The sequence below is a fragment of the Gopherus flavomarginatus genome, unplaced genomic scaffold, assembly GCF_025201925.1.
Source record: "Gopherus flavomarginatus isolate rGopFla2 unplaced genomic scaffold, rGopFla2.mat.asm mat_scaffold_34_arrow_ctg1, whole genome shotgun sequence".
Classification (NCBI taxonomy): Eukaryota; Metazoa; Chordata; order Testudines; family Testudinidae; genus Gopherus; species Gopherus flavomarginatus.
Window position 1 is genome coordinate 4801318 of NW_026115061.1, and position 27007 is coordinate 4828324.

General features: G+C 47.0%; 1 protein-coding gene and 2 non-coding genes across 3 annotated transcripts in view; all 3 read left to right on the top strand.

Annotated features, from left to right (window-relative positions):
- Nucleotides 1-27007, top strand: part of LOC127042164 (zinc finger protein 679-like) — a 316167-nt gene that overhangs the window by 110040 nt on the left and 179120 nt on the right. The gene's annotated exons all lie outside the window — the stretch shown is intronic.
- TRNAS-AGA (transfer RNA serine (anticodon AGA)) lies at nucleotides 19548-19629 on the top strand. The gene has a single exon. It is a non-coding gene; the product is annotated as a tRNA-Ser (tRNA).
- On the top strand, nucleotides 25358-25429 carry TRNAA-UGC (transfer RNA alanine (anticodon UGC)). The gene has a single exon. It is a non-coding gene; the product is annotated as a tRNA-Ala (tRNA).

Genomic DNA, 27007 nt, shown 5'->3' on the forward strand with positions numbered 1-27007 from the left:
CTGTGGGCAGGTGGCTTACGGGTGCATTCGGTGCAAGGAGCTCCTGGCCCTCAGACAGCACGTGGAGGTTTTGGAGGCCAGGGTGGTGGAACTGGAGACACTAAGGGAGGCAGAGAAGTATGTCAGTGAGGCTTTCTGGAATACTAGATTTCTCCCACCTCTGGCCAGACAGCCACTGTGCTATTGAGGAGGATGAAAGGCCCAGGGAAGGAGAGCAGTCAATGGGAGCAGAGGGAAACCTTCCCATAATTGGGACCCTCCTTCCAGATGGTGTTGGGGTAACCTCTTGCACTGAGGTTACCTCTCCGGGGAGGGAACTCCAGTCATCAAGAAAAGGCAGTTGTTAGTAATGGGAGATTTGATCATTAGAAACAAGGATAGTTGGGTTTGTGATGACCAGGACAACTGTATGGTGACATGCCTGCCTGGTGCAAAGGTTGCTGATTTCTCGAGGCATCTCGATAGATTTATGTGTAGCGCTGAGGAGGAGCCAGTGGTTGTGGTACATGTAGGCACCAATGACATAAGGAACAGTAAGTGAGACGTCCTGGAGGTCAAATTTAGTCTGCGAGAAAGAGATATCTGGGACCTCTATGGTGGCATTCTCAGAAATGCTTCCAGTTCCACGCACAGGGCCAGGTAGGCAGGCAGAGCTTCAGAGTCTCAATGCATGGATGAGATGATGGTGTAGAGAGGAGGGGTTTAGATTTATTAGGAACTGGGGAAACTTTGGGGATGGGGGAGCCTATACAGGAAGGATGGGCTCCACCTAAATCAAAGTGGAACCGGACTGCTGGCACTTAACATTAAAAAGGTTGCAGAGCAGTTTTTAAACTAAGAGATGGGGGAAAGCCAATGGCTGCAGAGGAGCTCGTGGATGGGACAGAGACTTGTCTTAGTGAAGAATCTAATGATAGAGATTTTTCTAGTTTAGTCAGGAAGAGAGGCTGGAAGAGGATAAAGTAGGGGCCAGATCACACAGGAAGCATTTACACACAAAAGAATCTGACACATCAGAAAAGGGCAGACAAATAAACAGAGACAAGTTTTTAAAGTGCTTGTACACAAATGCTAGAAGTCTAAATAGTAAGATGGGTGAATTAGAGAGCCTCATGTTAAAGGAGGATATTGACATAATAGGCGTCACAGAAACCTGGTGGACTGAGGACAAGCAATGGGACCCAATTGTTCCAGGGTACAAAATATATCAGAAGGACAGAGCAGGTCATACTCAGGGGGTGGGGAAGGGAGTGGCACGGTATGTTAAAGAAAATGTAGACTCAAATGAAGTAAAAATCTTAAATGAAACCGCATGTTTCAGAGAATCTCTCTGGATTGTAAATCCATGCTCTAATAAGAATATAACAATAGGGATCTGTTATCAAGCACCTATCAAAGACAGTGATAGTGAGGATGAAATTTGAAGGCAGATTAGAGAAGCTATCAAAATAAGGAACTTCATAATAATGGGAGATTTCAATTATCCTCAGATTGACTGGGTACATGTCACCTCAGGACAAAATGCAGTGACAAAATTTCTGGCTACTTTAAATGGCTGCTTCATGGAGCAGGTGGTACAAGAACCCACAAGGGGAGAAGCAACTCTCAGTTTAGTCCTGAGTGGAGCGAAGGATCTAGTCCATGAGGTAACTATAACAGGACCGCTTGGAAATAGTGATCATAATATAACAACATTTAACATTCCTGTGGTGAGAAGAACAGCTCAACACTGTGGCATTTAATTTCAGAAAGGGGAACTATGCAAAAACGAGGGGGTTAGTTAAACAGAAATTAAAAGGTACAGTGACTAGAGTGAAACCCCTGCAAGCTGCATGGACACTTTTCAAAAACACAATATTAGAGGCCCAACTTAAATGTATCTCCCAAATTACTAAATACAGCAAAAGAACTTAAAAAGAATCACTGTGGCTTAACGACCATGTAAAAGAAGCAGTGAGAGATAAGGCCTCTTTTAAAAAGTGGAAGTCGAATCCTGGTGAGGTATATAAAAGGGAGCATAAGCACTGCCAAATTAAGTGTAAAAATGTAATAAGAAAAGCCAGAGAGGAGTGTGAAGAACAGCTAGCCAAAAACTCAGAAGGTAATAAAATGTTTAAGTACATCAAAAGCAGGAAGCCTGCTAAACAACCAGTGGGGCCCCTGGGTGATCGAGATGCAATAGCCCTTAAAGACAATAAAGTCATTGCGGATAAACTAAATGCATTCTTTGCTTCAGTCTTCACGGCTGAGGATGTTGGTGAGATTCCCAAACCTTTTGTGGGTGACAAATTTGAGGAATTGCCACAGATTGAAGTGTCACTAGAGGAGGTTTTGGAACTAATTGATAAACTTAACTGTAACAAGTCACCGGAACCAGATGGTATTTACCAAAGAGTTCTGAAGGAACTCAAATGTGAAATTGGGGAACTATTAGCTATGGTTTGTAACCTGTCCTTTAAATCAGCTTCTGTACCCAATGACTGGAAGGTTGCTAATGTAACACCAATATTTAAAAAGGGCTCTAGAGGCGATCCTGGCAATTATGGACCAGTAAGTCTACCGTTTGTACCAGGCAAATTAGTTGAAACAATAGTAAAGAATAAAATTGTCAGGAACATAGAAGAACAAAAATTGTTGGACAAAGAAAATAATAGGAGATTACCAATCTCCTAGAACTGGAAGGGACCTTGAAAGGTCATTGAGTCCAGCCCCCTGCCTTCACTAGGAGGACCAATTTTTGCCAAAGATCCCTAAGCAGCCTCCTCAAGGATTGAACTCACAAGCCTGGGTTTAGCTACCCACTGCTCAAACCACAGAGATGTCTCTCCCCCCAAAGTCAGCATGGTTTCTGTAAAGGGAAATCATGTCTAACTAATCTATTAGAGTTCTTTGTAGGGGTCAACAAACATGTGGACAAGAGGGATCCAGTGAACATAGTGTACTTAGATTTCCAGAAGCCTTTGACAAGGTCTCTCACCAAAGGCTCTTACATAAATGAATTTATCATGGGATAAGAGGGAAGATCTTTTCATGGATTGAGAACTGGTTAAAAGACAGGGAACAAAGGGTAGGAATAAATGGTAACCTTTTAGAATGGAGAGGAGTAACTAGTGGCGTTCCCCAAGGGTCAACTCTTGGACCAATCCTATTCAACGTATTCATAAATAATCTGGAGAAAGGGGTAAACAGTGCGGTGGCAAAGTTTGCGTATGATGATAAAGTGCTCAAGATAGTTAAGACCAAAGCAGACTGTGAAGAACTTTAATAAAATCTCGTAAAACTAAGTGAATGGGCAACAAAATGGCAAGTGAAATTTAATGTGTATAAATGTCAAGTAATGAACATTGGAAAAAATAACCCCAACTACACATACAATATGATGGGGGCAAAATTAGGCTAATCAGGAAAAAGATATTTTTGTCATTGTGGATAGTTCTCTGAAGACATCCAGCAGTGTGCAGCGGAAGTCAAAAAAGCAAACAGTATGTTAGGAATTATTTGAAAAGGGATAGACTGTAATACAGAGAATATCTTATTGCCCTTATATAAATCAATGGAAATAACTAATTTAGACCCCATCATTCTGCATGTATATTTGGGATTGATGTTTTCCACTGGGCTGCACTATGTGTTATCCTGACATCTAGCACTGCTGGGATCCTGTATTCAGTAATATCCCTTCCCTTCCTGTTCCCTTTCTCCACCGAACCCCACCAGCCCATGCTTCCTGTTCCCAGCTTCCCCAGGACTCTCTCTTTGTCTCTGGACCTCTGTCAGCAAGAAGCAGTGCCAGGGAGACTTGCTCTCTGGAGACTTCGATTTCTGGGTCATGGATTTACTTTCAGTATATTTTAGGAGACTCTTCGAAATTGAGTGTCTCTGACATTAAGCACAGTACAAGCTGGACTGTTGAACAGCTGTGTCCCCTTAGTTCCCCAAGCTGGGGTGCCTCTTACACTGCTGTACTGTGAGAGCAGCCACTCCTGGGCAGTTCACACACAGTCTCCAGCATGTAACTCACTCCCAGCTACACAGTTTTGAGTGCTGCTAGTCAGTGACTCACAAATTACAGTACCTCACAGAAGAACGCCAGAAAATTCTCTGCTCTCAGACTTCCCCCAGAAATGTGCATCTTGCCCTGTCCAGCACACTCCTGAACAATGGGAGCTCATATGAAATATGTTATTTCATCAGTGGAAAATACCATGCACCAGCCTTTTTATTCCAAATGGCGTTTCCAACACACTTTAATCCAAACACGTTGGTTAGATAAAAAAAGGAAACAAAATTATTAACTATTGAAAAAAACGATTTTAAGTGACTACAAGTAATGAGGCATAAAAGTTAGAATTTTTTACAAAAGAAATGCAAGATAAAACACAAACTAATGTTTAACTTAACAAGCTAAAATGGGTTTAAAACAAATGTTTCTCTCACCATCTGCTGAAACAGGCTGGTTTTCCTTTCAGCCAGGACTCCCCCTAACCTGCCCCTGCCGCCCACATTCAGTTCTTCAGGAGTTGTCATGAGCAGAGGGAAAGGGGAGAGAGAGAGAGTCTCATGCATTTTCCACATCTCTTTTTATAATTCAGTCCTTGGTACTAGAAACCACTTCAGTTCCCAGCTGAGTCATGGTGACAGGCTGTCATAGATACGAGCTTCAAGTGATCCCTGTGATGAAATGTAAATGTCTTCTTCACACCTTCCCCCTGGCGGAGAATGGCTATTTGACCGGCTGTTTGCCTTGCTGTCTCTGAGGAACTTAGAGTTAGGGTTGCAACTTTTTCAGTAACAGCATACCGTAAAATCTCATAACTTTACATACGATGTTGCCACACAGTTTATCAGGCGGCTTATTCAGTAGATTATGTCTTTTCAAATGGTACCTCACAAGCCATACAGTGATAAATGAAGGGGAGGGAAGGGATCTCCCTTTTATAAACACCCAGCCAGCCAGTTGGCTGTAAAATCCCCGTTGGTGCGAGTTCTCTGCTTGCTTTACCTCTGAAGGGTTAACAAGCCCATAGGTAAAAGAAAAGGTTTGGGCACCTGACCATAAGAGCCAATAGAAAGGCTAGAAATTTTTTAAATGGGAAAGCAACTTTGCCTTTGTCTGTTTTTCTCTGGAGAAGGCAGGAGTAGCAATGCTGTGTAAGGCTTGAAGCAGGTATGAAAATTCATTTTCCATACCTAGAAGAAATGATTTGGCTAGGGAATGTTTAGACAGACACAATCAGGTTTATTTTTTATTTTGGCTTTTGGAGCTCCTCTGTGCTATCCCAGATGCTTTTGTTTGCTTGTAAGTTTTAAGCTGAACCCAGAAGAAAGCTATTTTGGATGTTTTCAAAAATGTTCTTTTAAGATCTAGCAAAAGCCTAAGTTCCAGATGTACTGTTTTCCTTTTCAATTTTAATAAAATTTACCTCTTTTAAGAACAGGATTGGATTTTTGGTGTCCTAAGAGGTTTGTGCATGTGATTTGATTTTCTGGTAGCCACAGCTAATTTCCTTTGTTTTCTTTCTCAGCTCTATCCTGGAGGGGAGGTGAAAGGACTTGAGGGTGCCCCAGAGGGAAAAATTCCCAAGTGCTCCTTCCTGGGTCCAAGGGTTTGGGGTTTTTTTGCATTTGGGTGGTGGCAGTATTTACCAAGCCAAGGTCAGCGAAAAGCTGTAACTTTGGGGTTTTAGTACAAGCCTAGAGTGGGACAAATTAATTTTTAGAATCCTAGCAGGCCCCCCTTTCTGCACTCGAAGTGACAGAGTGGAGATTCAGCCCTGACACATACTATGAACAAAATTAATCATAATTTTCTAGAAGAGTGAACATAGGGGAACAGACTTGCATAGTGTCTGTGTTCCCAACACATATGAGGGTATTTCTGTCCCTCACAAGCAAGGCATTCGTCATCTTCAAACACCCGGGTACTGGTCCTGGGAATTGACCTGTTTATTAAGTGACACTGTATGGAATTGAGAGGCACTTTATATTAATATTATTTTCTTATAAATACCAATATGATGAAATTGCAATGAATCATGCTAGATATGCCATGTAAGGTGTCAATGAAAATGTTATGATTTTCCAAGTATGATGATCTTGTTTCTATCTTTGTATTGTGAGTTACAGATATGTAGGGTATATCTGTATTCCAGACTTGTGTAGTGTTTCTGAATGACACCTCCAGACATACTGGCATCAGCGCTGCCCAGCCTGTTCGATGGCCCATCCAGGGTCATCAGCCATACAATAAACCCATTGAAAGGATTAAGGGGATACACCTATTGAGTCAGCAAGACATGCCGGGGTATGCCTGTGTACTGAGACCTCCAAGGCTTTTCCATGCCACGTGCTGTGAAGCTTGTGTTTGGGACACAGGAAGTAGAAGCCACTTGGCAAAAGGAATGTAAAGGGCAGCTGCATCATCTCCATTTTGTCTTCAATCCCTCTTCCTACCTCTGGAGCAACTTCTCTACAAACTGAAGGCTTGAACAAAGAACTGAATAATGTGGATGTGTACCAGAGAACCTTTAAAGCCAGAAACTCACCAATACTGCTAAGAACCAGATACATTCAGAAATATATATATCTGATTGCTTTCCCATTTAACAATCCCTTTTTCTTTCTTTCTTTTATAATAAATCTTTCGTTTGGATGCTTTCTTGCTTATAAACCTTTAGTTTGGGTGCTAAGGATTGGCTGGCATCATAGTATTTTGGGTAAGATCCAAACTCATATTGACCTGGTAATGTGGCTGACTCTGGGGTCAGAAGAACACTGTTTATGTGAGCAGAGTTTTTAAATAACCCCTCACTGTCCTGGACCTACGTGCTGATTGGCAGTCAGAGAACTAGAATGCAATAAAGGGGGCTGTGTGATTTCTTTTTTCAGTTTCTCAATAACCAACATGGGGGATCAGAAGCACATTTGGTGACTGGTCGGTTAGTTTAACTTCCTTGTTACCCACCAGTTTTGGGAGCATCTGCTCTCCCTTTTTCAGCCTGCCTTGATTTTGGCCTTTTAAATGAGGACTGCCCCAGGCACACTGGGTCACACTAAACACTGAAGTTAAATTAATAGAGTGTTTTAATGACACAGTCATATGAAATCACCTGAACTCCTTTGTTTTCTTTCATCTGAGCAGGGTTTCCAGTTTCCAAACCTCATATAATCTCCCAGCTGGAACAAGGAGAAGAGTCATGGGTCCCAGACCTCCAGGGTTCAGAGGAAAGATGGATCCTGAGAGCCCCCTGCACAGGTGAGGAAACATTAAACCAGCTCAGAATCTGTAAGTGCCTGAAGGAAACATCTGGTATGCCTAACAAAGCCCTTGGGGAGGTCTCTCAGTTCATTATTGTCCCTAGCAGGCGTCGTATCCTCAGGGGAAACATAACTCATGGCTTCTTTTAGATCCCAGCAGACACCAGGCTGTGGCTTCCTTCCTTCCCCCTGTTAATTTGGATGGGATGTGAAGGCCCAGTTGATCCCCTCCTCTCTCCTATTAAGGGGAAGAGTTTGGAGGAGTTCAGTTCTTGTTTTTATTTGACCTCTCTCCAGCACTTGTATTGGTTTGGCCTTCCCCTTTCCATTCCTGTTTGAGGTTTCTATCGCAGCAGGTGATGCAATGATAGGTAAGAAAGAGGAGCAGAATTTTCAGCAGGAAAATGTCGAGCAAGTGGATAAACACAGAGCATTTTTGCAAAGATCGAAAAGGAATGTGTCCAGAAGTCATGAGCAGGGAAACTCCTTTGAGATTCAGCACAGACCAGAAAGGGAGCAAGGCAACCAGCCAGGAGAGAGAATGGGTAAATATATTTTCTGCTGAGGAACTCAGAAGAGCATCAAAGAAACCACAGCACAGCAGGAAATCCTCATGGAAAAGAAGAAAAAATACAGACTTGTTATTGGTTAAAGAGTAAGAGACTAATTGTTTGATAATCTGAATTATTTTGGAAAACTGAAAGTTGTCTTGTTTTTTTCTTTTTTTAGTTGTACAGGAAATGATGGCTAATCTTCAAAAGTTACTTTGATATAATTTACCCCCTGTAGTGCAGGGAGTTCTGGTAGAAAACCTCACTCCAAAGGTTGGGGTGGGAGAATAGGAGTTAGTGTATAAGAGAATATTGGGTCTGTATAGATTTTATTTTTTTTGCATTTCAAATAGAACATATTTTGCTTAGCTTCAAAGTCAATTTCAATTAAAAGGAAAACTCGAGGAGACAAGTTGTATAACTTTTTACCCACTTACGCTGTAAGGGTCACTGACTTCCCCACTTCTCTAATTTGCAAAGGAGAGGCCTGACATCCGTCATAGGATGTGTCCAGCAGGTAGGAAAGCTGCAGTTGTCAACCATCAAATACCAAGGAAAAGGCTGAAGTCCATTGTCTTTCATATCAAAAAGCCATCCAAAGACTGGTCTACACTGAAAAGCTATGTTGACATGGCCACATCTCTCAGTAGTGTGAAAAATCCAGTCCTCTGAGAGAAGTAGTTAATGTGACCTAAGCCCCAGTGTAGACAGTGTTAGGTTGGCAGAAGAATATTTCCAATGTTTGAAGGGTAGACACAGCCTTAGATAGATTTGAGAATCAAGTCATGACATCAATTCCAATTTTGACCCATCTCCCTATACGTGAGAAAGCTGCTACTATGGAGGCCTGAGCCAGGTATCCGATCACTTGGTTCAACTGAGGGAAAAGCTCTTAGTATCCATCAGTCCAAAGACTGAGAGAAATGTTGAGTTCCAACAATTGTCATTTTAGTATCTTATTGTTCCTCTCTCTTTTTTTTGTGCTGGCCTTTCTGTTCTATCAGGGTGTGACTGTATAGCTCAGTGCATGTGTGATAAAAGCTCTTTGGTGCCAATTGGCAAAGAGGTCAAAGTAATTCACAAGAAACTCCTGTCTCAGACCTGACAAACTCATCACACCTGATGCACTAATTTTTATGATATTTATCCAGGAAGCTTAGCAGTGAGATCTCTAGTGAAAGCTTGTAAATTATTGTTACTCCTGATCACTGCAAGAGGTGTGTATGAGTCCTGTTGAAGGAGTCATGTAAGTAGATGGAAAATTATGCCCATATGGTATTGTCATGAAAGTGAGTCACCCCAATCATAGGTCTTGTTGGGGACAGCCCAGTCAAGTGGGAGGGAATTGTCACCCGTCCCTTATTAGCCAGTTATGCGATGTATTGCTGCATTGTCAACCTTTGCTCCAGCCCAGAAAAGCCAATGGAAAACTATCAAACACAAATTATAGACATCGAAACCCTGTGGAAGTGAAAAGGACAATATGACAATGAGGAAATGGTCCATTCTGTGAATATACACAAAAGACTGATTCAGTTTATGACAGGGTGGAGAGAAACACTCTGGGTCCATTCACCAAGGAGATCACTACTGACCAGTGGTGCTTCAAGAAAGGCAGGAGTATGGCTCCTAGGGACTAGCAATCACTGCAATAGACTGTCACTTCACACTTCAGTCTACTTAGATAGGGAAGGGAGCTATTAAAAAGTGTCGGTTGCATTTTGTGATTTTGTTTTGTTGGTAACGGTTGGTTTCCATCACTCATATTTGTTTCTATTTAAATCTCTGTCCCTTGGTAAAGAAATTTCCATTTGTTCGATAACTGTGCTCAAGTGCTGTGTGTGATACCAGTAAAACTGGTAACCTGGGAGGTACCATTGCTTTGGGCAGAGAGGAGCTGGGATTTTTCTGAGCCCTGGTCTACCCTAGGGGAGGGGATTGATCTGAGTTACGCAGCTTCAGCTACGTGAATTATGTAGCTGAAGTTGATATACTTAGATTGACTTACTGTGGTGTCTTCGTCATGGTGAGTCAACTGCTGCAGCTCCCCGTAGACTCTGCCTGCGTCTCTCACCGAGCTGGAGTACAGCAGTGGAGGGGAGAGCACTTGATGTGTTGCATCTAAACTAGTCGCAATATATCAATCCCCGCTGGATCGATCGCTGCCCACCGATTCAGCAGGTGGTATAGACATACACTGAGTATCTGGTGATCGGATCTGGACCCCAGAGGGGGACACATTGAAGGAACTCAGGGGTTAAGATGCCTCTATTGTCAACTGTCAGGGCTGCTGTGGCTCAGAGGAGGGTGCTTGACTGCCTGGCAGGCTTTGGCGCCGCAAGCCTGGGACACGAGAGAAGTGAAGCGACCACGGCGTGCTCGGGGTGCTCGTGCTCAGAGCAGGGGTGAGCTGGGGCGAGGGGGGTGTTGCAGGGCAGAGCGGTGATCCTGCCACAAGACGGGACCCTGAGGGTGGAGGGGGGAGCTGCCATGAATGGGGCACCTCAGGGCAGGGACATCGGGGGTGGAGGGCGCAAGGTAGAAGTTTCGCCTAGGGCGCAAAACATTCTTGCACTAGCCCTGCCCCATGCCCTGCCTGCAGCCAGCCCCTGTCTGCAGCTAATCCAGCTCCCCCTGCCCTGCCGGCAGCCAGCCCCTGTCTGCAGCCAGGCCAGCTCCACCTGCCCTGCCCGCACCAGCCACATCTTCCCTGCTCTGCCTGCAGCCAGCCTCACAGTCAGCCCCTGACACCCCCCCGCCCTGTCTCCAGCCAACTCCTGCCGCACCCCCATGTGGCCCAGCCCAAACTCAGCCAGCCCCTACACACCCCCAGCCTGCACCAGCCCTGCACCCCCAGCCCTGCCTGCAGCCAGTGCCACATCCCCTGCCCTGGCTCTAACCAATCCCTGCCGCACCGCCTGCCTGAAGCCAGACAGCCCCGCACCCCCTGCCTGAACCCAGCCAGTCCTGCACTCCTATGTCTCCAGCCCTGCCAACCCCTGCCGCACCCCCCTGCATCCCTGCCTGAAGTCAGCCAGCCTGTCCCACACACCCCTGTCTCCAGCCAGCCCCGCACTCCTACCTCTAGCCAACCCCATGTCCACTGATGCCCTGCAGTTCCCAGGGCAGTAACCCTGCACATCTGCTTCAATGAGGGGGGCAGGGAGCAGCTGGGACACACACATGTGTGCACCCTACGGTGACCAGACAGCAAGGGTGAAAAATCAGGACAGGAGATGGGGGGGAATAGGATCCCAGATAAGAAAAAGACCCCGAAATCGGGACTGTCTCTATAGAATCGGGACATCTGGTCATCCTAGCACACCCCGAGGACTCCTGAGCTCCATTGCTGGGTTTCCTATTGGTTCCACTACCGGTTGTTTTCCTTTTTCTGTGAGACTTTGGGCAAGTTGCTCCCTCCCTAGGGCTCTGTCCCCAGCAGTCAAATGGGGATTTCATACTTTCCCGCTATTGGAAAGTGCTGGGAGAATCCCCCAGCAAACAGTGCTAAGCAGCATCTGACCATTCAAGGTCGGAGCTCACTGCCCAGGAGGAGTGTTTGGCTCTGGCATTTCACTTCAGCCCAGTCTAGAGAGAGGGACCCAGCCACGGAGTTTGGCTCAAGAAGACCAAGTCTCCAATTTGTTATGGGAGTTTTGAATTCCAATCCTGTGCTCCAAAGTGCTTGGTGTCAGCTGAAAATTTTAGAAGTATGGTCTCCACTGCATTTTCGAAATCATTAATGAAAATACTGAATAGTACTGGACCCCGGACTGATCCCTGCCGGACCCACTAGGTAGAGCCTCTCCGTTGGACAGCCAAACCTGGAGAAGGGCTCCGGGAGTCTGGGCTTTCAACCAGCTCTGCGCCCACTTTACACTGAGTGCAGCTGGACCGCATTTCCCTCGTTCACTTGTGAGAATGTCCTACGGGACTGTCTTGTTCATGGATGGGAAAATATTCTTTTTCAGGGATCTCAGAAAAATCTGAGGCACAACACCGGGTTTGTTAAGGCCACAAAAACGGAGGCAGGAACCTCTTCTCTCCTGCTGGAAAAGAACCCCAGGTACCTAAAAGATAGGGACTCACATCCCTGAATGGGCTTTAAAAAGGGCTGTGGTTAAAAAGTTCGGCCCCGACCATTTCTTGTTTCCGCAGACTAGACATTTTAGCAAACTTTAGAATTTATTGGTGTTAAACATATGAAACTCCCTTTTCTCCTTCACACAGGGCTTTAACGCCCCTTATCTCACTCAGTCTCTAAACTGCCCAGAGTTTGAGAATTGTCCCTGTTCCCATTGGACAGATGGGGAGGAGTCTAAGGTCCAGAGAAGGGAAGTGACCTACCCAAGGGCCTACACAGCAAGGCGGTGGCAGAATCAGAAAGAGAAGCCACCAGTCCTGACTCCTGTTCTAACAGACAGCAACCACCTGCCCCCGAGGCAGGGATAGAGCTCAGGAATCGAGATGGGGAAATTTCATTGAAACCATTTCTGTCAGAAAATTTCATTCAGATTAAACCAGTTTGTTTCTTGAAATCATAACAAGTGGGATGAAAGTTCTTTTCAAAAACATTTTATTGCAAAACAAAAGCATCTCCTGTTTGTCACAGTGTGTTAAATTGTCTCATCACACAGAAAGAGGAGACACTTAGATCTCAAAAATTAGGTAAGATGCTTCAATCTGAGCTAAATCATTGCTGCTCTTAACAATTTCTGTAATAACCTAGGTCCCAGATTTGGACCTTAGCGTCCAAAATATGGGGGTTAGCATGAAAACCTCCAAGCTTAGTTAACAGCTTGGACCTGGTACCTGCTGCCACCACCCAAAAAATTAGAGTGTTTTGGGGCACTCTGGTCCCCCTGAAAAACCTTCCCTGGGGACCCCAAGACCCAAATCCCTTGAGTCTCACAACAAAGGGAAATAATCCTTTTTCCCTTCCCCCCTCCAGGTGCTCCTGGAGAGATACACAGACACAAGCTCTGTGAATCCAAACAGAGTGAATCTCCCTCTCTGTTCCCAATCCTGGAAACAAAAAGTACTTTCCTCTTCACCCAGAGGGAATGCAAAATCAGGCTAGCCACTTCAACACACACAGATCTCCCCTGATTTCTTCCTCCCACCAATTCCCTGGTGAGTACAGACTCAATTTCCCTGCAGTAAAAAAAAACTCCAACAGGTCTTAAAAGAAAGCTTTATATAAAAAAAAGAAAGAAAAAATACAAATAGTCTCTCTGTATTAAGATGACACAATACAGGGCAATTTTTTAAAAGAATATTGAATAAACAGCCTTATTCAAAAAGAATACAAATCAAAGCACTCCAGCACTTATATTCATGCAAATACCAAAGAAAAGAAAACCATAGAACTTACTATCTGATCTCTTTGTCCTTACACTTAGAAACAGAAGACTAGAAAATAGAGCTACTTCTCCAAAGCTCAGAGAGGCAGGCAGCCAGAAAACCAAGACAAAAACACTCAGTTCCCTCCACCCAAAGTTGAAAAAATCCGGTTTCCTGATTGGTCCTCTGGTCAGGTGCTTCAGGTGAAAGAGACATTAACCCTTAGCTATCTGTTTATGACAATTTCAAAATAAAAAAAAATACAAATCAAATAGACTATTTCAGCTATTCTATTATGTGTTAATCTGCTCTGAGTAAATGTGATAGGACACCTCATGTTATGCACTCCTCCAAGTGACACTCTGCAATGGATTCCCATCCTCTACCGACCATGAAGTAGGTAGGAGCGGATCATTATTATCCCTACTTGAAAGAGGGAGAAGCTAAGGTTGAGAAAGGAGAATTGACTTGTCTTTGGTCACCCAGCCAGTCAGTGGCAGAGTTGGGAATAGGATCCAAGAGCCCTGATTTTCAAACTAACCCTCGGATCTTGAATTTCAGACATTGAACGACCTGAATAAAGTGCTCTCAGATGAGCTCCAGACCAACAACAGTGCACCGTAATTATTTAGCAAATATTTGAGGAGAACTGCAATGTTATAATCATGAACTACTCAGAGACAATTAATGCAGAGAAGCAGCAAAATTCATCAAACATAGAACTGGTTCTGACTTATTTACTTAGTCTTAAAAGAGAACAAGGACCTGAGTCTCCTCCCTGTCAATAACCCCCTGCTCAGCCAATCAGGGTAGAGACTGAGGACGGGAGGCTGAGGGTTCTCACCAGGGAGCCCGAAGGATGGCCTAGGTCACTGGTGGGGATCACTGCCTGAGCACTAGTTCAGCCCAACATTTTTGGGTGGACCTCCCACAATGGGAGCTGCAGAGCACTCCCCCACAACACGTACACACACACCCCTCCTGTTGTTGGAAAGGGAACAGGAGAAAGGAGAAAAGAAGCAAGAGATGAAGAGAAAGGAAGGAGGGAGGGAGGGAGGAAAAGGTAAAACAAAAAGGACAAACTATAATGTCCCCAGCGATTCTAAGGGACAAAATCCCAGATGCGCAATAAAATTATGCCTCCTTAAGCTTGTGTTTTCCATGCCTAGAATTCAACTGTCACCAAATCGATCAGACTGAACAGGTTTTAAACCCCCAGGAGGCTCTTACCTTCTAAACAGGGAAGGCTGGTCTCTAGTAAAATCATTACAAGGGAAGGAGAAAACTCGAAAGAGGTTCCTACTGGCACTCACGGCCATGAACCCGAATACTCTCTCAGTCCTCAAAGAGAGACCTGGAGAGGGAGATTTGCTGAAGCAAAGCCACAGGTGTCTCTAAAGTTTCCCTGGCCCCTTGCCCCTGTCCTGCCTGGCTGATGTCAGTGAGGTCACCACCTCTCTGTGAGGTCACTGCCTCCCCACCACCTTTCACCAATAGTCTGGGGTCCTGCAAAAAGGCCTTTGTGATGTCAATACCACACCCCTCCGTCGCTGTGCTACTCTCCTGCCCCCGGCCAGGCACTTTGGAGGTTTGAACTACTCCCTGTGGATCACCCACTCAAGGAACGTTCGTTCTAGGCAGCAAGCTGGCTAGACAGGAAAACATCAGACGCTACTCCCAATGCTACACTCAGTTTTTCAGAAATTAGTCGACTTTATGACAAGAAGAGACCATTAGTGCATCTAATCATATAATCATAGAATATCAGGTTTGGAAGGGACCTCAGGAGGTATCTAGTCCAATCCACTGATCAAAGCAGGACCAATCCCCAACTAAATCATACCAGCCAGGGCTTTGTCAAGCCTGACCTTAAAAACCTCTAAAGAAAGAGATTCCACCACCTCCCTAGGTAACCCATTCCAGGGCTCCACCACCCTCCTAGGGAAGAAGCTTTTTCCTAATATCCAACCTAAACCTTCTCCATTGCAACTTGAGGTCATTACTCCCTGTTCTGTCATCAGGTACCACAGAGAACAGTCTAGATTCATCCTCTTTGGAACCCCCTTTCAGGTAGTTGAAAGCAGCTATAAAATCCCTCCTCAGTCTTCTCTTCTGCAGACTAAATAAGCCCAGTTCCCTCAGTCTTTCCTCATTAGTCATGTGCTCCAGCCCCCTAATCATTTTTGTTGCCCTCCACTGGACTCTTCCCAATTTTTCCACATCCTTCTTGTAGTGTGGGGCCTAAAACTGGACACAGTACACCAGATGAGGCCTCACCAATGTCGAATAGAGGGGAATAATCACATCCCTTGATCTGCTGGCAATCCCCATACTTATACAGCCCAAAATATAGTTAGCCTTCTTGGCAACAAGGGCACACTGTTGACTCATAGCCAGCTTCTCGTCCACTGTAACCCCTAGGTCCTTTTCTGCAGAACTGCTGCCTAGCCATTCGGTCACTAGTCTGTAGCAGTGAATGGGATTCTTCCATCCTGAGTGCAAGACTCTGCACTTGTCCTTGTTGAACCTCATCAGGTTTCTCTTGGCCCAGTCCTCTAATTTGTCTAGGTCCCTCTGTATCCTATTCCTATCCTCCAGCGTATCTACCACTCCTCCCAGTTTAGTGTAATCTGCAAACTTGCTGAGGGTGCAATCCACACCATCCTCCAGATCATCAATGAAGATATTGAATAAAACCAGCCGCAGGACCTACCCTTGGGGCACTCCGCTTGAAACCGGCTGCCAACTAGACATGGAGCCGTTGATCACTACCCATTGAGCCTGACGATCTAGCCAGCTTTCTATCCACCTTATAGTCCATTCATCCTACCCATACTTCTTTAACTTGCTGGCAAGAATATTGTGGGAGACCACATCAAAAGCTTTGCTAAAGTCAAGGAATAACACATCCACTGCTTTCCCCTCATCCACAGAGCCAGTTATCTCCTCATAGAAGGCAATTAGGTTAGTCAAGCATGACTTGCCCTTGGTGAATCCATGCTGACTGTTCCTGATCACTTTCCTCTCCTCTAAGTGCTTCAGAACTGATTCCTTGAGGACTTACTCCATGATTTTTCCTGGGACTGAGGTGAGGCTGACTGGCCTGTAGTTCCTCGGATCCTCCTTCCTCCCTTTTTAAAGATAGGCACTACAGTAGTCTTTTTCCAGTCATCCAGGACCTCCCCCAATCGCCATGAGTTTTCAAAGATAATGACCAATGGCTCTGCAATCACATCCACCAACTCCTTTAGCACCCTCAGATGCAGCATATCCAGCCCCATGGACATGTGCTCGTCTCCAGTTTTTCCAAATAGTCCCAAACCACTTCTTTCTCCACAGAGGGCTGGTCACCTCTGTCATAACCTATTCCCATATTTGGACCTTAGCGTCCAAAATATGGGGGTTAGCATGAAAACCTCCAAGCTTAGTTACCAGCTTGGACCTGGTAAAGCTGCCACCACCCAAAAAATTAAGAGTGTATGGGGGCACTCTGGTCCCCCCAAAAACCTTCCCTGGGGACTCCAAGACCCAAATCCCTTGAGTCTCACAACAAAGGGAAATAAACCTTTTCCCTTCCCCCCTCCAGGTGTTCCTGGAGAGATACACAGAAGCAAGCTCCGTGAATTTAAACAGAGCGATTCCACCCTCTCCTATTTCCAGTCCTGGAAACACAAGCACTTCCCTCTTCACCCAGAGGGAATGCAAAGTCAGGCTAGTAAATCTAACACACACAGATTTTCCCCTGACTTCTTCCTCCCACCAATTCCCTGGTGAGCTGCAGACTAAATTCCCTGGAGTTCCCCACTAAAGAAAAACTCCAACTGGTCTTAAAAGAAAGCTTTATATAAAAAGAAAGAAAAAAATACATAAAAATGGTCTCTCTGTATTAAGGTGACAAATACAGGGTCAATTGCTTAAAAGAAATATGAATAAACAGCCTTATTCAAAAAGAATACAATTCAAAACATTCCAGCAACTACACCATGTAAATACAAAAGAAAAAAAACCCAATAACCCTTATTGTTTTATGATCTCTGTACTCACAACTTGGAAACAGAAGATAAGAAAGCAGGAAACAGAAATCCTCTCATAGCCGAGAGAGAGACAGACACAAGACAAAGAACTCAGACACAAACTTCCCTCCACCCAGATTTGAAAAAGTCTTGTTTCCTGATTGGTCCTCTGGTCAGGTGTTTCAGGTTACTTCTTTCCAGGTGTAAGAGACATTAACCCTTAGCTATCTGTTTATGACAACCTCCTCCCCATGCTGTGCTGCCCAGTGCAGCAGTCTGGGAGCTGATCTTGTTTGTGAAGATAGGGGCAAAAAAAGCATTGAGTACATTAGCTTTTTCCACATCCTCTGTCCACTAAGTTATCTCCCTCATTCAGTAAGGGGCCCACACTTTCCTTGACTTTCTTCATGTTAGTAACATACCTGAAGAAACCCTTCTTCTTACTCTTAACATCTCTTGCTAGCTGCAACTCCAAGTGTGATTTGGCCTTCCTGATTTCACTCCTGGATGCCTGAGCAATCTTTTTATACTCCTCTCTGGTCATTTGTCCAATCTTCCACTACTTGGAAGCTTCTATTTTGCGTTTAAGATCAGCAAGGATTTCACTGTTAAGCCAAGCTGGTCGCCTGCCATATTTACTATTCTTTCTGCACATCGGGATGGTTTGCTTCCTGCAACCTCAATAAGCATTCTCTAATCCTGTAGAGGATTGGAACTGATTTCAGTGGAGGCACATGTTTGCTAGGTTTTTATGCATTTGCACAGGAAGATATTGAGTATTTCCATTCACTTCAGGGATCCCTATTCAGTGGAACTCCTCAACGTAATGGAAAAGCCATTATTTTGGTTGAAGGAAGAGGTTTGTAAGGAGGCACTTGAATCTGAACCAAGGACCCCTTGATCTGCAGTCAAACACTCTACCTCTGAGCTACACCCCCATGGCTTCTGTGGAGGTAAGTCAGTGATCTTAAAGATTTTGAAGGACAGGCCCTGCCTCAGAGATCTCCTGTTCTCTTCCCAGACCACAGTGCTTTTAAAAATGGGGTTTGATTAAACTTATAGATACATGGAGACACCACAGCTTGCACGCCCACCCACATAGCTTCCCCCAGTGACATAGCTACCACCTCTTGGGGAGATGGATTAACTAAACGGACGGGACAGCTCTTTCCTCTCTGCTTAGAGCATCTTCATTCTTTATGAACAGGTAGGAAAGAACCTTCTGAATGGTCAGTAGCCAATTGATCAAATATTGGTGGGTCTGCATTCAATATGGGTAACTGGTCGTATTGGGCTGGATCAGTAGGAGCATTGCCAGCAGATCAAGGGAAGTGATTATTCCCCTCTATTCCGGGCTGGTGAGGCCACATCTGGAGCATTGCATCCAGTTTTCGCCCTCCCACTACAGAAACAAATTGGAGAGAGTCTAGGGGAGGGCAACAAAAATGATTAGGGGGCAGGGCAGTTACGAGGAGAGGCTGAGGGCAGGCCACCCAGAGAGGAGGCAAGTGGGGCAATTTGCCCCAGGCCCTTCAGGGCCCCCATGAGAATATAGTATTCTAGAGTATTGCAACTTTTTTTTATGGAAGGGGCCCCCAAAATTGTTTTGCCCCAGGCCCCTGAATCCTCTGGGCAGCCCTGTCCACTCCACCCCCTGACTCATTCTCCTCCCTCTGAGGCCCCACTTGTGCTCTACCCTCACTTCCATTTGGCCACTTCCCACCCCTGCTCTTCCTCTTTGGCTGAGGCCTGCTGGTCCACCTTTTCTTTGCTCCTCTCCTCCCTGAAGGCCTCCTTGTGCCTCTCCACCCCCTACCCCAAGGTCTACCTGCTGCCCCCACCTCTCTACCCTTCCCCTGAGACTCACCCTGCCCAAACCTCTCTGCTCACTGCCCTAAGACCAGCCCTGGCCAGCACTCACACCTCTCTGCCCCTCCCCTGAGGCCCGCCCTGTCCATCTCTTTCCTCGGTCATCTGTTGCTGTTCCTTGAAACATCAAGGATGGAATAAAAAGCTGAGTTTACTTCAGGGTGAGGAAAGAAAGGAGCCACCAAACCCCTGGCAAAGCTCAGTGCCCCAGAGAAAACCTGCCCCTGCTATTGCAATCACTGATGTGCTGAGGATAGGATGGTAAAGGAAGTGTCTGAATGATCAAGGCAGGAAATGGACAACAATCTACAGGAACGTCATTGACCACAAACACACTCTCCTCATGCTCCAACCAGAAGGGAAATGAGCAGGAATTCTTGCAGTTCAGCCAGGGACACACTTACACAATGGCACAGCAGTGAGTGTGTTGTGGAAGCTGGTCTGAGGAAATATCTGGAATTGATCACTCAGTGAGAACAGAACTAGAGTGTAGTGAGAAACACATCTTAAACAAGTAGTTGTGGCCGAGTGGTTAAGGTGATGGACTAGAAATCCACTGGGGTTTTCTGGCGCAGGTTCGATTCCTGCCAACTAAGGAGGAAGCTGTGGTTCTTCAGTTTCAACAGAGCTGGGTCTTGTCTCACTCTCAGGCTATGTCTACACTATTGAGTAATGTGGCTTTAAAGTGTTTGAATTAAACAGCTGTTCCATGGCCACACTATGCCCCTTGTGTCACCAGAGCACATCCAGGCTAGACTCTTGGAAGGCCACAGAGAGCAGTGCATTGTGGGTAGCTGTGCAACTGGCTGCAGGTGCTTTGGGAAGGGTTTGCAATGCCTCCTGGGCTGGTACAGCATCACATGATGCTGGTTTCTCTATCCCATTGTTCCATGGGAATCCTACCATATTGCCAGCTGCTTTTCAACTGCAATGTGCCTGGTGGGGTAGAGAGTGTTTGAGTGTGTGGGCACACTGTCTCTAAGTTCAGACAGCTGCTGCAAGCAACCAGTCCTGAGGCAGGGGAAAGGGGACAGCCCCTGCTTCCCTCACTGGCTCGGCACAGCACAGCAGCCTCTGTCACACATACACACTGCTGCCTGCTTAGCTGTGTGTCAGGGGTGCTGGAACAGGGGGTTAGAGGGCCGTGGCCCCACCACTCTTTACCGGCTGTTAGGACAAACGATGGAGTTGGGGGAAGGGTGGAGTGTGGGGGGAAGAGGATTTCTGTGGGTGTGGCCTCGGGGGGAGGGGTGATATGAGTGTGGGTCCCTGGGGAAGGGGTGTCATGGGAGTGCCACAGTTCAGACAACAGTGCCCACCCCTGTAAGGAAGCTCCCGCCGCCCCTGCTCTGTGTTCATAGCGCGGGAGAGAGCAGCCTTCCACAGCAGTGATTTGCTCCTCGGAGCTCTGGCAGGGGGGCTTGGGAGACGATTTAAAGGGCCCGGGGCTCTGGCCACTCAAGGGAGCCCTGGACCCTTTAAATCACCAGTCTGGGGAAGCTGGGCCGGGATGGCACAGCGTACCCGTTCTTGCCGGTATCCCATACTGGACTGGACGGACTTACTTTCACCTCTGGAAGGTCCTCACGTGGATCAATAACTGGTTAAAAGCTAGGAAACAAAGGGTAGGAATAAATGGTCAGTTTTCAGGATGCAAACAGGTAACTAGTGGTGCCTGTACTGGGACCAGGACTAGTCAACATATTGATAAATGATCTGCTAAACAGTGAGGTGACAAAATTTGCAGATGTTCCAAAACTACTGAGGATAGTTAAGTGCGAAGCAGCCCGTGAGGAGCTAAAAAGAGATTTCACAAAACTGGGTGAAAGGGCAACAAAATGGTAGATGAAATTCAGTGCTGATAAATGCAAAGTGATGCACATTGGCAAACATAATCCCAACTCTACATATCAAATGATGGGATGTAAAATAGCTGTTGCAATTCAAGTGAGAGATCTTGGAGTCACTGTGAACAGTTCTCTGCAAACTTCCACTCAATCTGCAGCGGTCGGCAAAAAGCGAACAGAATGTTGGGAATCATTAGGAAAGGGATAGAAAATAAGAGAGAAAATCTCATTGCCACTATATAAATCCATGGTACGCCCACATCTTGAATGCTGCTTGCAGATGTGGTCACCGCATCTCAGAAAAGATGTATTGGAATTGGAAAAGGTTCAGAAAGGGGTATGGAGTGTCTGCCATATGAGAAGAGAATAATCAGACTGGGACTTTTCAGCTTGGAGAAAAGATGACTAAGGGGAAATATGATAGAGGTCTATAAAATCATGACAGGTGTGGAGAAAGTAAATAAGGAAGTGTTACTTATTCCTTCCCATAACACAAGAACTAGGGGTCACCAAATGAAATTAATAGGAAGCACAGTTAAAACAAACAAAAGGAAGTATTTTTTCACACAATGCACAGTCAACGTGTGGAACTCCTTGCCAGAGGATGTTGTGAAGGTCAAGACTATAACAGGGTTCAAAAAAAGAGCTAAATCGATTCATGGAGGACATGCTCTGAGCCAGGATGGGCAGGGAAGGTGTCTCTAATCTCTGTTTGTTAGGCGTGGGTGACCGGGGATAGATCACTTGATGATTACCTGTCCTGTTCATTCCCTCTGGGGCACCTGGCTTTGACCGCAATGGGAAGACAGGACACTGGGCGAGATGGACCCAGTCTGACCCAGTATGGCTGCTCTTACGTCCCTATGCTCCTTTCATACAAATGCCTGGGATTCTGCCTGACAATGTGTCCCTGAGGTCTCAGCATAAATGCCCAGACAGGCTCCTGAAGCCTCTGCCCCCCATCTAGTGCCTATGGCTCATCTCTGACTCTTGCTGCTGCTCCTTGCTATAGACTGTGAAAGGAGCGGAGGCAGCACAGGAGCCTTCTGGGGATGCAGATCTGAGGCTTTGGGAGAGACACATTGTCTGAGACATCAGAGCGCTGTAAACCATGCAGCCACCCCCTCTCTCAGGGGCCTTTTCCAGCCCTGAGTCTGGGCTACCACGATCCTTCCCACAGAGCAGAGTACCCACAGATTACAGCCTGAAAATAGGCATGTGACACTAATTCTTGTTCTCCCTGACAGGGCCTCCCCTAGACCAAGTGGCACCCCAGGCAAGACGTGTCTTCGGTGCCCCCCCATGTTAAAATTTTGAATATCTTATTTTTCATTGCATTTGTAGCTCAATTCATGATTTCGATGCACGATTTTCTCTGTCATATAAGATGATAAATTTGCAGGCTAGGTTCTGTAAACCTGTATTTATTCTTACCACATATAAGCAAATCAAACAAATTCATTTCCTCTAAGCATATAGAAACTTTTTAATTTTGACAGTAACTGAACTGTACTAACATCTAGCAATGGAACTGTCACCAGCACAGGGCTGGCCAGTATTAAGTAGTGTTACAGTAGGAGACAGCGTTAGGATGTTAACTCCAGGCCTTTAGTTGAAAGGTCGCTTCTCTCGCCTTTCCCCCATGAACTGAAGCGCAGCATTTGAGAGATCCAGAGACTAGTTGATGACATTTCCAAGTGCTAAAATAGCAAGCGATGTCCATCTTGCATTTGCCATTGTTGACTGGAGAGATGTTCTATTGAGAATGATGAGTCCTAGTCAGCTGCTTTCTGGCAAGATGGTTTTCCCTTTTAGGCTTGGGAGGAGCCTGCGAGCTGTGGAAGAGGTTGTTCCAGTGAGAACCACTGCTCCTTTCTTGCCAACCTGGGGGTGCCAGTGACAGCTTGTGAGGGGGCAGGTGCTGGCTTGAGTGAATGGGATACAAGAAACCCCAGCCTGCCCCTCCAGGCCAAGTCCACTGCTTGGCTCCTGTGTTGTGACATCCAGATTTAAATTTTCCCAGCATGTGCTGCGGTTCATGTATTAAGCCTTCCTGGTGGGCCTGGTCCTTGCCGAAGAGGTGGAATAAAGGTTTAGAAACAGGAATTTCCAGTCAGTTGTGGTATAGTGTTGGGAAGAAGTAGATAGTGGTGTCCAATAGCTCAGCTGGGAGTGCATTGGATTGAAAATCTAAAGGTTTCTGATTTGATACCAGGCTTTAGCACCCCCTTCACCCTGGGTGTGTTGTGTTGGGCTTTCTTCTGGGTGTGCAGCTGTTCCCTGAACTCACCAGTGTTCCTAATTTCAGAAGCAACACTTGCAGAGGGCGTGTGTGGGGTCATGTGCCCCACCTGGGTTAGCTATCGCCTGCTGCATCATGTGGTGCTGCCAGGCCCCCTCAATGAACAGCAGCTGATGCAGGGCTGAGTGGAGAGGGGCTGTCTTTGCTGCTTCCTCTCCCTTCACTGTGCGCAGCTGGGGGGGCTGTTGATTGCAAGGGGATGGGGCTGAACCTTGACATTGTGCCCCCCCTTCAGGAGACACCAGTCGTCTGCGCCTGGTTGGAAGCTCCCCAGCCAGAGGAAAAAGTGGTTTTCTGCACCAGAGCTGCCAGCTCTTACTTTCTTTCTCATGACGGGAAGGAAAAACGAATCTCTTTTTCAAAGCCCAGTCCTGCCATTGACCGAGGTCTAACTTTCTAAGTTCCTGCTAGAGTGGGGGATTTAGAGTTAGTGTGGCCCTGTGCGCATAAAGTGCATTCAACAATCCCCCTTCCTCTGAGCTCTGCTATGTCTCCAGTAGCTGCTGTCCCCTGGTAGCAGGGAAGGACGTTTCTACCCATTCAGAAGATCCCAGCCTTGGACCAAAGGCAACTTCAGGCTTCTCCTCTCTCCCTTCTTGGAATCAAGTTCAGGTTTTTACCAAGAGTTAAAGCAGCCTGAAGCGGCAGAGTCCGGATCAAGGTCACAAGTTCCCAATGTCTCCGTGGAAGGGAATTTGTTAAATCCCAGATGAGTGGAGTTAAATCAGTTCGCAACCTGAGTCCATAGGCCTAAATCCTGAGGATATTGTCCCATCATGGGGCCATTTCCATCCTCTCTTTCATACAGAAGCACAATTTTCCTTGCACAGACACAGGAACAGCAAGATCTTTCTCTGTCCCTTGTGCAAAGCAGGTGGCCAAATTCCATGGAAACAATGGCCAAGCAGGGGGCCCTGGGTACATCCAGCCCTGGCAGTGAGATGTTCCCTCCCCTCTTTCTTTATGCTGCTGTTGTCATTTCATGGAATGTCTGGGATGGGGAAAAGCTGAGTTCACTCCAGCTGGAGGGAAAAAGACCCTTGAAAATCTCAGGCCCTCAGGGAAAACCCAACCTCTGCTACCAGGGTCACTGAGGTGCTGGGGATTTGAGTAGGAAAGGGACTGTCTGAATTATCAAGGTGGGGAATGAATAACAAACTACAAGATCCACCTCATTAACCACCGACACAGACTAATCCTGCTGCAGATAGAGGGGAAACTGGGAGCGATTCTTTGCTGTGCAGCCATGGAAACACTGACCCAATTGCACTGCAGTGAATGTGCTGGGAAAAGCTGGATTTTACAGGCAGGTGGAAATCATGGATCCTAGAAACACCTGGAGTTCCCCACACTGTGTCTGCCACCAGGGTTGGGTGTTGAGCTGCTCACAGAGTCCCCCACCACCATTACTTTCTAGCAGGGGATTGCAGCACCAGCCACCCACCCAGAGGTGAAAGTAAGCCGGTCGAGTTTGGTATGGCGTACCGGCAAGAGCCAGTATGCCGTGTTGGACCGCACCGGCATCCACGGCTGGGATTGAAAGGGCTCTGGACTGCCCATGGCCAGGGCTCCGGCGGACGGGCTGAGGCCAGGATTGAAAGGACTCGGAGCTCCACGCCACTTCAGGCAGCCCATAGTCCTTTGAATCCCGGCTGCGGCTCTGGTGACCGGGCTGGGGCCAGGATTTAAAGGGCTCGGCGTTCCCCTCAGCGGCAGGAGCTCAGGGCCCTTTAAATCCCTGCTCTGGTCCCGCAAAGCTCGGGTTTCTACTGGTCGCTGGAGGCCCGGGCCCTTTAATTTGCCCCATGAGCCCCGGGGGGCTCCCAGCCCCATCTTCAGCTAGGAGCCTCTGGTTGATTTAAAGGCTCTGGGTCTCCCAGCCACAGCTGGTGCCCCAGGGCCTTTAACTCTTGAGAGGCCACGCCTCTTCTGGATGAGGTCACGACCCCTCAGGGCTCCCGCAGTACCGGTAAGTCCTGTAAGTTACTTTCAGCCCTGCACCCAGCCAATGCAGTATGAGAGCTGAGTCTTGTATCGCTGCACCCTGGGTCCAGGGCATGCACTCTCTCTCCTCCTCTGCTGTGTAGAATCTGGCCCTGCCGCAAAGTGTCCCCCATGAGCCACCAACCTCCAGGACAGCAGGTTTGGCCCTCAGAAGAGGTACTTGCCGAAGGAGGGGGTGTAGCTCGGTGGTAGAGCACATGCTTTGCATGTATGAGGCCCTGGGTTCAATCCCCAGCATCTCCAGGTTCTTTTTTCATCCTGCTGCTTTGCTCATGCCCAAAGGGGATGTGGCCCACCAGGCTCCCTGCCCAAGCTTCAATCCTGCTCAGTGAGGAGCAAGGGACAATTGCAAGGAAGGTCCTGGGGGTGTTTCTGTTCCTAAGTCACCTCAGTATGTTTAAGATTCCCACCTGCTGTGCTGCTTGGGACAATGGTAGATGAGAAGGGCGAATCCTCCAGCACTGGAGGGAAAGGTCCCATCTGCACAGCCTGAGAGTCAAGGAAACAGAGGGGCCGTCAGTGCTCTGAGAGGAGAGAGGTCAGTGATTTACACCCACCAGGGGACACTGACTTTTTGAGGTGGGTGCAGCTGGCTTGGGATGGTGCTGACGATGGATAGAAAAAAGGCTGGAGTCAGTGACAGATGGGACCACAGAAAGGGAAGGGGAATGGCAGCCCCACAGAAGGTCCTGGGTGCTTAGATGCCCCAGTTATTGCACCCTGGCCTGTCCTAGAGAGAGAAAAGACCCAGACGGACCCAGCCCCCCTACAGTGACCCCATGGACAAGAACCTGGTTGGGAGTGGGGTGAAGGTTCCCTCTGGGCAAAGGGGAGCTGAAATCCCTCAGTGTCCTGGAATTTAAGCAATGAAAGCTTCAAACCCTGCATGAGTGTGGGCTGAGGTGCATCAGCAGAAGGTTGGGCTGGACAGAAGTGGCAGGTTTGTATAATTTTTGGTGGTTCCCAGAATGGGACCAAGTCCTGCCCCACCCCACACCTGTGTGAGGCTCTGGGAGGGAGTTTGGGTGTTGGAGGGAGAGAGGTTGAGCTCTGGCAAAGACTTTGAGTGCAGGGTCTGAGCTCAGTCAGAGGGTTGGGGTGCAGGAGTGGGTGTGGTGGGCAGCATCTTGGAGGGAGTTTGGGTGCGGATATGAAGTTTAAGTTGGAGTAGGGTGTGAGGGGTGCAGGAGATGGTGAGGGATGCAGCATTTACGTCGAGCATTTCCCAAAAGCAATGTGCACCCCTCTCTGGAAGCAGCCTCTAACTAGGAGGGCTGGGAGTGTCTCTGTGCACCACTGCCAGCAGACTCCACCCCACAGGTCCCATTGCCACAGTAGGCAGAGTTGGCACTCGGGGAGACCCCCCCAGACCTCAGGGGCTACAGTGACGTTCCAGCTGCTACTGGGGGTGGCATGCCACACGGAGCAAGGGCGAGCAGGAAACTGCCTTAGCCCCCTTGTGCTGATGGTAGTGGCAGCAGGGATCTCTGGGCCCTTTAAATTGCCCATAGGAGGCAGGCAGGACCAGAGGGGACACTCCCAAGGCCAAACATTGCTTTGCACAATGATAAATCTTGGAAGAGGACAGAAATGAAATGGCAGCAGAACCTAAGGAATGAAAAGCCTCCGGATTCTTGTGTGTGCACTGACTCCGAATAGAAACTGTAATTTGACTCGTTTTGTGTCTGCTGCTGGTAAAATATCAAGGCAAAATCATTCCAGTGATTGTGACACTGGGTTTGAGGAGGCTTTTGTCTTATTAAAATATAACTAGCATGTTAGGTACTGTCTTGTTCATGGATGGGAAGATGTTATTTTTCA